Here is a 13,866-nt window from a genome sequence, read left to right on the forward strand (position 1 = left end):
TGAAACTTGTGTTGAATCTGGATAAAAATACATCCTTTTGAAGTATTCATCTAGTTTTTCATGGACTGAGTTTTGCTTTGCTGTTCTGCAGCTTATTTCAGTCCTTTCTAAATGATCAGTGTAAGCTGTGACTGTCTCTTTGCTTCGGGTTTCTGCAGCACCAAGCGCCGTGCAGGCACAGTGTGCGATATCACCCCTTGGATGACCCTGGAAAGCAAATCCTATGTATGTGTGTGAGCAGTGGTTTTTATTTCTTCTCAGTACATATTAAATTTCATACATGCTTTGATATCTTAGTAGTGATGTCTTTGCAAAGTTCTATATGGAAATACTTACTGAAAGAATATTTCTATTTTCTTTGTCTTCTCACCCGATACCTTTTTGAGAGAAGAGGTACAGTCCTAGTGCTTTAGATTGCTATCGGCGATCGGGTGCCTAGCGAGCCTTCCAGGTTCTTACAAAGTTGGTGTTTGGAAGAGTTCGTAAAATCTCTAGGTGCCTACATTTCCACTTACAAGCTTAATGTTTCTTAAGCATTTTCTAGTTTAATATTAAAATTAAACTAGAGTTAAATGTGCAGAGTTAAAAAAAAAAAACAACACAAACAACCCAACAAGGACAAAAAACCCCCACCAAACAAAAAAAGAAAACCACTTCCTATCTGTTTTTCCTAGTAAATGCAAAAACTGGCCATAACTTCTGTTGCTCTTGACCAGGACCAAACTGGAAGTAACAGCTTGGTGTTGAAAGCATTTATATCTTATTACTTGTTCCTTGAGTTGTGCAGTACTTCTGCCATCAGGGTTTCACAGAAGCAAACCTTCCAAAGCAAATAAATAAATAAAATCCCAGCTGACAAGCTAATATAAATGGTATGAAACAGAAGGGTAAATGGGAAAAAAAAGACTGATTTGACATAAACAAATTAGAGCTGTTGACAGTGTGGGTGATTTTGAGAAGTGCAGTTCCATTAAATTCACAGATATGAATCCCGACAAATAACAAGCCATGGTAATTTATATAAACAAGGAAAGGAAATAATGAGTGGATGTGGAAATCTAACAAGACTTTGGTTGTTAGTACAGCACAAAACACTGTGGCAGTACAGATAGCAGGAACTTCGAGCCCTTGCTATGACAAGGGAGTACTACTGTGCAGTGCCCCACTGGAAATGGTCACAATGCTGTGCCAGTGTGAGGAGGTTGGATGAATGACTGCAGTTCTCTGCCTTTCAGACTAATTACATCAAAAATAGAAAGCATGTTTAATTAGCATGGTTAGATAGTAAAGTCACATAAAGACTGAGGTCTTTTGGTGCTGTGCTGTAGACTAACGTTTGGGTGCATCCAAGGCTGATTTAAGCTAATGGATCCCCTGCACCATACAAGCGGTAGATCTGTGGTTTGTTCATCACGTGGAACTCCTTTTCATTCATCCGTCATTTTTATCTGCTTTACACTGCAGTTTCTGTGCAGGTATGCAGTGCTTGTTCAGTGTGAATGGTCAGTATCACATACAACCTACTGCTTCCTGCCTGCAGAACACCATGAAGTTCGTATCCCTCTGTTCTTATTTTAGAAAGAGCTTTTTTCACCTTTCATTAAGGGTTCTTAATGGACAAACTTATTAAAAATTCAAAGCACTATATTTATTTAGATAAAAGCTGTTAATTATAAATATCCAGCCATATGGCCATTAAGACTAACATTTAGTAGGATAAAGAGGGAATGAATATTTTAGATAATAAAGACCTGTTTTAGAAAATAGAAACTTACTTGATGTTATGTTTCATGTAGGTTTAACAATGGAGTGGTGGTTGGTAGCCTGCAGTGGTTCACACTAAAGAACTTGATTTTCTTTTCTTTTATATTTTTAATGCCTTGCTATTGAAGAGTGTCTATTAAAAAAAAAAAAAAAAAAAAAGCCACAAAAGAAATGCCTCAAGGAAAGCCAGATGGCTGAATATTGGCATCTGAAATGAAAATAAAATATTCAGCCATACATATATGCCTTAAATACACTTAGCTGCAGTCCTTTGTTTATAAGCCAGATTCTTCTCTGTTGCTTTTGCACTGGTAACTTTGAACTTGCTTTGCATATGTTTTAGTAGATCAAAGTTGAGCAAAAATGTGGTTAAGGAAATTTTTGTGCTTATTGGTTCTAGTCCTAAATCAAAGATACAAGATCATGTTTTGGCCAGATATTGTACCCTGAAGTAGTGGAGGTTATTTTGGACAGGAGAAGAAATTAATTTGTTTCTGTATTGGTACCTCAATCTAGCAGGATTTTTTTAAAGCTCTGAGTGTGGACAGGGATACCGTTAGCAACTTTCTGAATGTGTTGCAGCATTTACTGATAACGCTGCTGTTGCATGTAGTTTTGCTCATACTGAGAATCTTTCAACTTCATCAGTAGCAATGGCGTCCTTCTTGCCTGGAACCATGTTGTGCAGAATGAGTAACAGTTCAGGAAAGCATGTGTATAGATAAGCAGACACCACCAACAACTGAAAAGCATAGTGGAGACATATGAAAACTCGGTTCTTCTGTAGAAGCCCAGCCAACTCCTGGAGCACCCTACAAAATTCCCTGCAGGCGTCCAGCATTTTTCATCTGATTTATAAAAGGGTAACCATTGTATTGTTACAATGGAAAAACTTCCTTTTAATATTTTCTGTACTTGTTTTAATAGTCAGAACACACATTTTAATGCAGTTATTGAAGACTAGGGTAGCATCAATTACTGCCACCAAAAATGCAATTTTGGAAAATGCATCCATCAGATATCCAGTGTTGTGGATGGTGCCTAAACAGAACCTGCCATTTCCTTTGTACTATCTTGGTTCAAAAGGCCCTTCGTAGAAATGTGCACGGTGTATGTTTCTCTGACTTGGGTGAGAAAGCTGAAGAGATTACAGTTTGTTCCAGTCAGACCTGTTTATTTTTTTCCTATCTCTATCTCAGTTTGGAGATGAAGATGTGAGCTCTGGTTTTTGTGTAGTCCTAGCCTGGACTTGCTTGCAGAGTCACTTTGATACTGTCAGAAACTCTTCACTCCTTCCTGTCTTGAGACTAATAAAGTTTATAGTACCAAACTTAAGATTCAAAATGTGGGAAGAAAATTATATGATGTAAATTAAAACTGGTGTAGATTACTGTTGTGTGTCCCTCTGCACAGTCTCTTTCAGGCTTTCTTACCACCCTCATCTATTTAGCCCATCTGCTTAAGAGTGCTATGAACTTTTGTGGCATGTGAGACAATGTAAATACCATTTTGGCAAAGTCACTGTGTATCTAAGAAAGGCTGTGAGTGGGTGCAGCTCTATATACCTTGCTCCTGTTGATGTAGAGAGCAAAGAAGGCAAGATCAGAAATGAGATGTGGCGGGGGCTGGACTGGTGGCTTTCCATCAGGTCTTCACTGTCAGAGTTGCTGCCTACAGCAATATATTTTTAGAGCAGTTATATATTACAGCAATGCTAGATGCTGCTTTGAATCTGAAGGAAGACTGGGAGACTGAAAAGATAGATTAAAGTGTATTGTAAAATTGCTAAATCTGTGTGAAGACATGGAAGATCTGATTCTTGTTCTTCAGTACAGTGATAATTCACAACTGAGAAAATATTAGGAAAGAGGCCTAACAGCTTTAGATTTATGCTTCAAATAGATAAAGGGTTATTAAAAATTGTTCAGTTTTGAAACTACTTTTGAATCAGTGCAAACAGACTTTTCTCTAGCTCTTAGTTCTTAACCTGCTGCCAGTTGCCTCACCCAGCAGCAGCAGCCAGCAGAGATTTCCATAAGTGTTCTGTAGTGATAAATGCCACTTGTCCAGTAAATTAATGGGAAGTTTGGAGTCTAGGTTTGTATCTGACACCTGACCGACAGAAACACCTAGCACAAGGTCAGACATCTCACCACAAGAAAACCTAGGTCAAGTTTGAAATATTAATGAATAGCAAAATTATTGACTAATAGACGCAAAATATTTTAAGAGTGTTCAAATACTGGTAGTGTTTAATAACTGTGACTTAATTCAGCCACTAGACATTTTGATCTATTCTGGTTACTCAAAACCTCCAGCTGCAGAAGCCATGCAAAATTTCTGAATATATAAAAATAAAATTAAAAAGGCTGGAGTCTGCTGCTGGAACAACAGAAGATAACTTAAATAAAAGCTGTTGTTAGAGATGTTCCCAGAGGTTAGGGAAACTGTACTACACATACTTGAAGTTCTGTAGATAATTAGATTGTGCCCTCTGAGCAACACTACTCCAAATAATAAACAATCATTTGTCCAAGGAATCTGAAGCCCCTTGGATGAAGGCAGTGATATAGGTTAATTTTGTCCCACAGCTAAGGTCTTGTTTCTAGGATGGCAAGTTAGAGTTCTGAAGGACCTTTCCTGAATCCAGTAAAAGCAGCTGTCTGATCTGAGACAAGTTCAGAGTAGACTAATTTCTGAAGGAATCATTGTAGTCCTAATGTTAGCAATGATCATACTGCCCTTCATCATGAGTGCTTGTACTCTGCATGGGGTGTAGTGCCATGTCTGTGTGAGCAGCCTCATGCTTTATCTCTTTTAATTTAAGAGTTTCCCTGAGGCATCTGATGGAAGAGTAGTTCTTCCTACCTACCCCATCACAAAAAACCTGACTAAAACCTGGGTCCAGCAGAACTGTGTTGTGTTCCTCCCCCCCCCCCCCCCACTTTCCTAGTGGTAGCCTTTCTTTATTCCTCTGCAATTTGTTCCACAACAAGAGTGAGACATCTATGGGAAATTGGTGGTTTTTAGGAATGTCTCGCTGTTCCTTATGTTTTGGTTTATCCTACAAGTGAAGGAGAACCTCAAGAGGTTATCTGCAAGATCAGCAGTGGAGGGGCACATAGGGAGTTGTATTCCAATCTACACACTTTTACTCCTCGTGGAATATGTAGTTAAGGCAATGAGTGGGTTTCCTTGAGGGCTGGGCAATGTGGTCAGGCTCATCAGAATCAAAACTCTTAAGATGGGACTCCCAGGATTTTGTTCGTGATAGAAAACACTTTGCTTCATGCTGGAGCGCAGAGGGATGTGTCATATCCCTGTTAGGTTGCCTGCAAGATGATTGTCATATGCCTGTATGTCTACAGGAAGGTTTAAGGTCTTATACTGAATATTCAAATTGTTCATTATTGTTCAGAGGTAAGCAAGCTTAGTGGGAAATCTATAACAGGGAAGGGATTTCTGTGCTCTTCAGGTGAGTCAATGTTATTGTGATCCATACAAGTTGGTTTGGGCCAGTCACGTTAGACTGCTTACTGTGCATACGGGGCAGTGTATGGTAGTAACTCCACATCAAACACCAATGTCCATATATCATCCCACGTATTGCTCTTTAAGTGGTTTGTAGTAGTGCTTCAGTATATCATACAGACCAGCAATAGAATAAAAGGGACTTTCTTGAGCTGGCTGTTAGCGTTTCTGCATGAATCATCATGTAACTTTCAGTTAATTCCCATTGCTCAGGTTTAATCTAGACGCAGAGGTTTTTTGCTGTATTCCTTCATTTGTTGAGACCATTTTTGAGAAATCCTCTTATATTCTCATTTATATCTGTAAAACCTTTCCCCTTCAGCAGATGGAAATGTATTCGGTGACTATCTTATTTAATGTGAAAGTCAGTCTGTTTCAAAGCACATGTCCCTTATTATTTGGAATGACATCTTTGTAACCATAAAAATTGGGAGCTGGACATGTAATCTGCACTGGTTAGGTTAACCTTTGTCATGCTGACCTTCATCAGCTAAAGATCAGGAAACAGTCAAGTCTGTTTTCAATCCTTTGTGTCACCCTCCCAGTTAATTTGTTTTAAATTGTACAGCAGCAACATTTACTGTTTAAACAAAAATTCCTTAGCCCATGTCTGTCTGTATTGCTGTTTTTCACCTCCCTTGAAGCTATTTGCAATTAAACCTCAGTAAAATATGAAGCATCAGATATGTTAAGCTATCTTGGCAATGAAGAGGCATGAAACAGATGAATAATGAGAAGCAGAAGATAAGAAGCAGTAATGCTACTTTCATTCTGGAGTGTCTATTCAGGCAGAGAGTTCACATCACCTTTTACTATTTCATATCCTATTTATGAGTCATAGGAATGATTAAGAAAAAAAAAATCCCACCAAAGCACAGTCCTGAGATTTGTTTAAATTACAAAAATGAGAAACTTCAAGGCCTCTTTTGCTAAAGATTAAGAAGTATCTATCTGATATTGCCAGTGCACTTTAACTTAGAGAAGTGTGGGGATAAAGGAAGGAGAGGGGGAGGCTCTCGTATTTTTCTTGGATGTACCCATTTTGAGCATTGTATGAGTATAGCTGACACAACATCATAAGCTGCTTTCTTTTTATTTCTTCCCAAATACCGGCCTGGGACAATTTGTGTTCATGGATAACGTACATTTGTGATACATACAAAAGCAAAGCTCAGTGAACAATGAGGGTGAGATCACAGGGGTATGGAAACTTCCCATGCAGCTTTCTCAGCCCTTGTATTATTTTTCTATGTAAGAAAACCATGTTGGAGCTATAAAAATCAGTGGACCTGTTTCTCTTCTTGTTTACATGAGTTTTATAGGGATGTCTCTGCTTTCAGTGAAATTTTCATATCATTCTCACTACTGTGAGAAACTTGAGTCCTGTGGTGTTTGGCAACTTATAAGGCTCACAAAATTCTCTCCATTTTGTCTGGATGCCCAAGATCCTAGCCACTCTTTTGGGAGTGCTCTTATACATGAATATGTGGTGTTATTCATTTTGTGCTATTTACTTAGCCTTGTTTTTAACAACCTGGAAAGCAGACATAAAAATCCTATTAAATATTTCTGCATGGTGTGCTGAAGGGGCAAGTTTGCATAAGTCAGTGTGGACAGAGAAGCAGTGAAAGAGAAATGTGGAGGCATTAGATCTGACTTATTAACACTATGGACAATTGGGGTAGTGCAGAGATATTCAGCAAAACTTTCTGGAGGACAAACAACCTAACAGTATAATGCAAAAGGCGAAAAGCAATAGGGTACTCTTATGCAGAGGAGAATGTAATCACTTCAAAAGTTCCTCGAGGTGTTTGAAGGATGTAGCACAACGCTGATCAGTTGTGCAGAGTGCCGAACTTGATGTTACCAGATGAAACTCTTGCTACCAGTTAAGCACAGCATGGGATTAGCATGGTCTCTTTATTCTTTACAGCATGCTGTGGGATTGAGGAGATAATCAGGACTTAGTTTGATCCAAGTGCCACATTTACTGTGTATGGCTATATAGCAGCCCAGAAGGTTTCTGGTGATCTTTGTAATAGAAAAGATGGGAGCCCTAAGAGAGTCCCTTAAATTGTGTGATAATATGCCTGATAATTTGTTATGGGTCCTCAAGCTGGTGTTTCCAGGGTCTGAGTTCCCCTATTGGTTGCCACTAACCTGGCAGGTTTCTACTGCAGTTTCATATTGCCTCAAAAGCTCTTCAGCTTAACAAGCTGGTATTTTCTGATTTTACGAATGCTTTGTCAGAGCATCTCTAAGCAACTCTTCAGCAATATTCACATCGGCAACCTGTCAAAGCACTTGCAGTGAGCATTAACTAAGGTATTCAAAACTGAAAAGAAACCTAGATAGTTGTTTTTCATCATGTACTTTTTTTGTGTGTGTAATCAACTTGTATGCTTGCTATGGAGCCTTTAAACAATACCAGCTCTTCACATTTGTTCTGTTTACTGCACTAGTGAAAGCAGGCTCCATGTGTGGTATGTTGGAGACCTACAGTGTAATTATTCTGTTCAAATAGAGAAAAACCTTGATACATCTAGAAACCCCCTCTAGAGGGACTGCAGCAGACTCTATGGAAATAGCTTTAATTCCTTGGAAAATGGGTTTGTAGCAGCAACTTCATCATCCTAGAAGAGCACGTAGTGTTGATTTCCTGGAGATCTAACTGTTTGGATGGATAACATAGGTAGTGTTGTTAGTTGACATAGATTATTTTCCACTGACACATGATTGTAACTGCTTGCAGTACTATACTATGAAGATGTAAAGGAAAACTGCCGGCAATTCCGTTCTTCTCACACACCTAGATTAGACTGTTTAATCTAATTCTCAGCAAGGCTGTCTCAGTGACAGTACCTCAAATTCAATATACCCTGGACCAAGTTATATTTGTCCAAGTCACCCTTTTTTTTTTTTTTAATAACTCTAAAGGGAGAGGCAAATGGTTAATAATCTGAGAATGGTTATGCTGGGTAGGGAGGAACAACATTGTTCCAGAAGGTTGTGAAAGAGAGGAATTGTGCTGTAAACATTTTTCACCTTTATAAAACCAAAGGAAAATAACAAATTCAGTGCCCATTGCCATCTTGTTTGCATTGCTTAGACTTTTGAATTTTTTTGTGCCCAGGAAGCCTTTTTTATTTTAACTGCATGTTATAGTTTGAGTAAATGGAATATAGGGCACCTATGTAATGGAACCTTTCTAAGAGCTATGCCATTGCTGCTGTTCTTAGATTAGAATAGAAGAAAAATCTTCCCCTTCTCCCCCTCTTTTTTTTTTTTTTTCTTTAGAAGAGAATTCTGGCAAAACATCCATTTGTTTAAATTCCTCTTTAGTCACTAGAAAGCCTTGAAATAGTACTAACATGAGATTCTGCAGATAATGGAGGAAAAAGCATTGCCATTACATTCCTGCAAAATGTGTGAGTTAGGTTAAAATTTCCGTTAAGAAAAGCATACTCAGAGTGTTGAATCAGAATTGATCTTTGTAGATCTGTAGGTAGAGGCATCCAATGCCATCTGTTTTGAAAGGATTTTGAATGTTTAATTTAGATAATAAAAAGGCTAAATATCACTGTCTAATTTTTGGGCTGTGCTGCTTATTTAATCATTGGTTTTGATCTCTTAGTGGTCTAGAATGGTTAATGGCACCTGAGGGTAAAAAGCTCAGAAATATCTGTAATTTCTGTCCACTTCTTCAGTCACCACCTCTATTTTTAGTGAAAAATGTCCTTTGGACATGGTTTTATTCTGCTCAAGAGTTTTTTGGGTTTTTTTCCCTGGCTTCCTGTGCCTCGCTTAAGTTGGATCTGATTGAATTTTTAATTAAATGCTTTTTCAATTGGAAAATGAAAATTCACATTCACAGAAGACAAAACATTTTGGGGAAATGTGCTGATTTGAAAACTCTTTCATCAGGGTGGCTGGCTTTCAAAAAAGATTCTATTTTGGATCTTAGAAACCAGAAATAAGTTCAGGCAAACCACGAGTCTACTTCAAATGCCTCCTTTTGATCCTTTTTCCTAGGGATTACAGAAAGGATTAATTAAAGGTTAATATTATAGTCTTTGAAATGTCTCATTACTTTGTTTAGACGACAGGATCTATTTTGCCTGGGGTCATCTATGATGTCTCAAGTCAACAAATACTCCAAATTGTGCTTTCCCAGTCCTTTCCTCTACCTAACCAGGGCAGAAGCTTAATCTATTCTTTCCTTTTACAAGTTGCATATCAAGAAAAGTGGGAAAACTGAGCTAAGTTTGCAATAATATAAACTGCATTTCACTTCCTGCCTGTTAGCACACTTCTGGAAATGCTGGTGTCTCCTCTTATGCTTTTTTTTTTAAGCTTAGAAAGACAGAGCAAGGCAGGGCCATTTCCCACTGAACAAGTTTCCTGTATGGAATCTCTCATTGATCTGATTCTGTTTGGTGCCCCCTTAGCATTCACTTGACCTTTGACTTGTTCTTGCAAATAAGGTCGTGTTGCAGTTTCTTCATACCTGGGTGGGTAACAGCAGTTGCATCAAATTGTTATTCTTAATGCCACCTCAGGTTAGTTCATGACATACAACAAATAAAATGCCACTGATAGCGGGGAAAAAAAAGTCTGAATCCCATTCAGATTTTATCATTAGCTCTATGCATGATAGAGCCAATATAAACATCTTTTTTTCCTTCGCCCCCTCTCTCCACTCTTCCTCCTTCCGTAGCCTATGTCTTAGTTGTTTGTTAGGTTTCTGCTTTGAAATATTTCCAGAAAATAGGAGTAACTGGCCTCTTATGTGTAAACTCAAGGCAGACAAGGTTATTTCTGTTTATTTCTTGCATTTACCCTGTAACAATGCTAAAGACAACATTATTATGTGTAATGCTGAGTATTTATAAAAAAATCATTTACTTTTCATATTGGTATGACTGGGCAAAAAGCTAGTTGATGTTTCGAGGCTTTTTTTACAAAAAGATGTAATTCTGTGGTTGGCCTTTAGTGATGTCAGACCCATTTTCCAGGAAATTGAGGACATTCAGTTTTACAGGAGTCTTACGTTGGAAGATGTGAACTGTAACTTCCAGTGCACTATTGCTTATTATTTTCTGGATGGGATTAGTTTAGCAAGTCCTTGATGCATTTTGAATTATAAGCACTTTAATGTTAAAGATATGCCACAAATAATGGAATTCTTAAATATAGATTGAGCAAATTTGGTATTAGAAATGTACAAAAGGCCAATTTTACAAGCAGTTCTGTCTGTTTCTGACTTCATGAAATGGAGTCACCTCATGAATTCAAGGAATTGTAAATTCAACCAGTCTTTAAAACTAAGGACATCTTTGCAGGACTGCCAGAAAGCAGTATTTCTAGCACTAATGTATGTGGTGGCATTGGTTTGTATGCCTATAGACTGAGTGTGAAAAACATAGTTTTGCCAACTAGTATTTTATCAGCTGTAATAGATAAAATGTGAGTCATTTTCAGTTTGTCTAATTGGAGTTTGGAAACAGTAATTCCAAACAAAAGCCAGTCACACTGTATTAAACACTTAACTCTGAGTGGAGCGCGGTTTCTGAAGGGTAGTCTGTGTACAAGATGTATTTAATTAGTTTGCATCAGAGCTATGGATCCTCTATTTGAGGATTATAAACAAGCCAGGAAAACCTGGGATAGCTGTATTGCTCTGTGCAAGCTCAGTGCTCAGAATGGTGCATACAGGTACCAAACAATACCATTGCAAATTTACTGAGAAATCTTGTGGTAAAAATAAAGGTTAAACTATAGCTTAGGATTCATGTTGTGTACCTCTCCCTTCTTCCATCTGGGTATTGGTTACAGAGTTCTCGCTCTACCTAGTATGCCAGCACTTTGAGGATAGTTCATGATGAGCATGCTATAAAATGCTTAAGTTTATTTTGAGACTTGAAAGGACTAGCGAATGCAATATATATGAATGTGATACATTTGTAATGCACTTGACACACAAAAAATACATTATAGTAGTATGGAGAATGTAGTTTGACCATAAGGATGCAAGGGGATCTTAAGCTATTGAGGCTGAAGCTTTGTCCTTAATTCACCCTTTCATTTCTAGGTACTACAGTACATGGAACCAAATGTCACCCACTGTCTCACATCTAGTGTAATAAAAAGATGGTATAATGTGAAGTATATTGGGCAAAAGGAACCTGCTGTGAACAGAACTTCACTCTACAATTTTCACAGTGTATATTTAGGATGGGTCTTTGCAATTACTTGGGGGTTTTTGTGCATAAAGTATTTGTAACACTGGAAAAAATTGTCCTGCAAAATTATTCAATGTAGTTGGAGTACAGAGTATTTCGTAGAATCGTAGAATGGTTTGGGTTAGAAGGGACCTCAAAGATCACCTAGTTCCAACCCCCCTGCCATGGGCAGGGACACTCTCCACTAGACCACGTTGCCCAAAGCCTCATCCAACCTGGTCTTAAACACTTCCAGGGAGGGGGCCTCCACAACCTCTCTGGGCAACCTGGTCCAGTGCCTCACCACTCTCACAGTGAAGAATTTCTTTCTAACATCTAATCTAAATCTCCCCTCCTTCAGCTTGAACCCATTACCCCTTGTCCTGTCACTACACTCCCTGATAAACAGTCCCTCACCAGCTTTCCTGTAGGCCCCCTTCAGGTACTGGTAAGCTGCAATTAGATCTCCCCGGAACCTTCTTTTTTCCAGGCTGAACAATCCCAACTCTCTCAGCCTGTCCTCACAGGAGAGGTGCTCCATCCCTCTGATCAGCTTCGTGGCCCTCCTCTGGACTCGCTCCAACAGCTCCATGTCTCTCCTGTACTGGGGCCCCCAGAGCTGGACGCAGTACTCCAGGTGGGGTCTCACAAGAGCCGAGTAGAGGGGCAGGATCATTTTCCTCGACCTGCTGGTCACGCCTCTTGATGCAGCCCAGGACAGGGTTGGCTTTCCGGGCTGCAAGCGCACGCTGCCGGCTCATGTTGAGCTTCTCATCAATCAATACCCCCAAGTCCTTCTCCTCGGGGCTGCTTTCAATCCATTCCTCGTCCAGCCTATAGTCGTGCTTGGGATTGCCCCGACCCACGTGCAGGACCTTGCACTTGGCCTTGTTGATCTTCATGCAGTTTGCAGAGGCCCACGTCTCCAGCCTGTCAAGGTCCCTCTGGATGGCATCCCTTCCCTCCAGTGTGTCGACCAGGCAACACAGCTTGGTGTCGTCGGCAAACTTGCTGAGGGTGCACTCGATCCCACTGTCCGTGTCCCTGACAAAGATGTTGAACAGTGCCGGTCCCAGTACCGACCCCTGAGGGATGCCACTCGTCACCGTTCTCCACTTGGACATTGAGCCGTTGACCACAACTCTTTGAGTGCGACCATCCAGCCAATTCCTTATCCACCGCGTGGTCCATCCATTGAATCCATGTCTCTCCAATTTAGAGACAAGGATGTTGTGCAGGACAGTGTCAAATGCCTTGCACGAGTCCAGGTAGATGACGTCAGTTGCCCTTCCCTTGTCCACCGACGCTGTAACCCCATCACAGAAGGCCACCAAGTTTGTCAGGTGCAATTTGCCCCTAGTGAAGCCGTGTTGGCTGTCACCAATCACCTCCTTATTTTCCATGTGCCTGAGCATAGTCTCCAGGAGGGTCTGCTCCATGATCTTGCCAGGCACGGAGGTGAGACTGACCGGCCTGTAGTTCCCTGGGTCTTCCTTTTTACCCTTCTTACAAATGGGGGTTATGTTCCCCCTCTTCCAGTCAGCAGGAACTTCGCCGGACTGCCAGGACTTCTCAAATATGATGGCGAGTGGCCTGGCCACTTCATCCGCCAGTTCCCTCAAGACCCGCGGGTGCATCTCATCAGGTCCCATGGCCTTGTGCACCTTCAGGTTCCTTAGATATTCTCAAACCTGATCCTCTCCTACAGTGGGCAGTTTTGCATTCTCCCAGTCCCTGCCTTCTGTGACCTGGGCAGTGTGGCTCAAGCATTTGCCAGTGAAGACTGAGGCAAAGAAGTCATTGAGTACCTCAGCCTTCTCCATATCCTGGGTAACCAGGTCACCTGTTTCATTCTGGAGGGGACCCACATTTTCCCTCATCCTCCTTTTATCACTGACATACCTATAGAAGCTTTTCTTGTTGTCCTTGACATCCCTGGCCAGATTTAATTTCTATCAGGGCTTTGGCTTTCCTAACCTGATCCCTGGCTGCTCAGACAGTTTCTCTGTATTCCTCCCAGGCTACCTGCCCTTGCTTTCACCCTCTGAAGGCTTCCTTTTTTTGTTTGACTTTGCTGAGGAGCTCCTTGTTTCATATTTAGAAAGATATATGAGAAAACAGGTATTTAGGAGAATGTAATGTCTAAAGATAACAGAGAAATCTGTATTTTTGCCTCATTTGAGCTGTGTATATGTATTGTGTAAATCCATAGAGGTATATTCAAGGTGATTAGCTAGGATTTAGTTCTACGTGGGAGCAGGGGGAAAAGGTCTAATGGAAATGTTGACAGACCATTAACTAGAGTATCACTAATGGGTGCTATAATAGATAGAGATATTTTTAATTGTAA

The sequence above is a fragment of the Balearica regulorum genome, chromosome 9 (genome assembly GCF_011004875.1).
Source record: "Balearica regulorum gibbericeps isolate bBalReg1 chromosome 9, bBalReg1.pri, whole genome shotgun sequence".
In the NCBI taxonomy this organism is placed as follows: domain Eukaryota; kingdom Metazoa; phylum Chordata; class Aves; order Gruiformes; family Gruidae; genus Balearica; species Balearica regulorum.